This window comes from Lontra canadensis, unplaced genomic scaffold, assembly GCF_010015895.1.
Source record: "Lontra canadensis isolate GAN:19392208 unplaced genomic scaffold, GSC_riverotter_1.0 scaffold1037, whole genome shotgun sequence".
Classification (NCBI taxonomy): Eukaryota; Metazoa; Chordata; class Mammalia; order Carnivora; family Mustelidae; genus Lontra; species Lontra canadensis.
In genome coordinates, this window is record NW_022632021.1 from 7,546 (window position 1) to 9,199 (window position 1,654).

Below are 1,654 nucleotides of genomic sequence, written 5' to 3' on the forward strand. Positions count from 1 at the left end.
TCATCTAACAGTAAAACTTACAGGTCTCAGTGACAAAGAGAAAAATCCTGAAAACAGCTCAGGACAAGAGGTCTGTAACATACAACTGTAGAAATATTAGATTGGAAGCAGACCTATCTACAGAGACCTAGCAGGCCAGAAAGGACAAGATAAAAGGATATTTCTTGCGTTGTAGCTGGATACAAGAGTACTGTATCCAGCTAGGCTATCACTGAAAATAGAAGGAGAGATAAAAAGCTTCCAGGACAAACAAAAATTAAAAGAATTTGCAAACATCAAACCAGCCCTATAGGAAATATTGAAAGGGGTCCTCTAAGGAAAGAGAGCGCCTAAAGTAGTAGATCAGAAAGGAACAAGGACAATATACAGTAAGTCACCTTATAGGCAATTCAATGGCACTAAATTCATATCTTTCAATAGTTACCCTGAGTGTAAATGGGCTAAATGTCTCAAAAGACATAAGGTATGAGAATTGATAGAAAAATAAAACCCATCAATATGCAGTCTATAAGAAACTCATTTTAGACCCAAAGACACCTCCAGATTTAAAGTGAGGGGGTGGAAAACAATTTACCATGCTAATGGACATCAAAGGAAAGCTGAGGTGGCAATCCTTATATCAGATAAATTTGATCTTAAGCCAAAGACTATAATAAGAGATGGGGAAGGACACTATATCATACTCAAAGGGTCTGTCCAACAAGAAGATCTAACCATTTTAAATATCTATGCCCCTAACATGGGAGCAGCCAACTATATAAACCAATTAATAACAAAATCAAAGAAACACATTGACAATAATACAATAATAGTAGGGATAGTAGGGGACTTTAACACCCCTATCACTGAAATGGACAGAGCATCCAAGCAAAAGATCAACAAGGAAATAAAGGTCTTAAAAGACACACAGGACCAGATGGACATCACAGATATATTCAGAACATTCCATCCCAAAGCAATAGAATACACAGTCTTCTCTAGTGCACATGGAACATTCTCCAGAAGAGATCACATCCTGGGTCACAGATCAGGTCTCAACCGGTATCAAAAGTTTGGGATCAATCCCTGCATATTTTGAGACCACAATGCTCTGAAACTAGAACTCAATCACAAGAGGAAAGTTGGAAAGAACTCAAATACATGGAGGCTAAAGAGCATCCTACTAAAGAATGAATGGGCCAACCAGGAAATTAAAGAAGAATTGAAAAAATTCCTGGAAACAAATGAAAATGAAAACACAACTGTTCAAAATATGTGGGACACAGTGGGACACAGCAAAGGTGGTCCTGATAGGAAAATATATAGTGATACAGCCTTTCTCAAGAAACAAGAAAGGTCTTAAATACACAACTTAACCCTACACCTAAAGCAGCTGGAGGAAGAACACAAAGAAAGACCAAATTCAGCAGTAGAAGAGAAACAATGAAGATCAGAGCTGAAAGCAATGAAATAGAAACCAAAAGAACAGTAGAACAATCAATGAAAAGAGGAGCTGGTTCTTTGAAAGAATGAATAAGATTGATAAACCCCTGGCCAGACTTATCAAAAAGAAAAGAGAAAGGACCCAAATAAATAAAATTATGAATGAAAGAGGAGAGATCACAACAAACACCAAAGAAATACAAACAATTATAAGAACATATTTTGATCAACT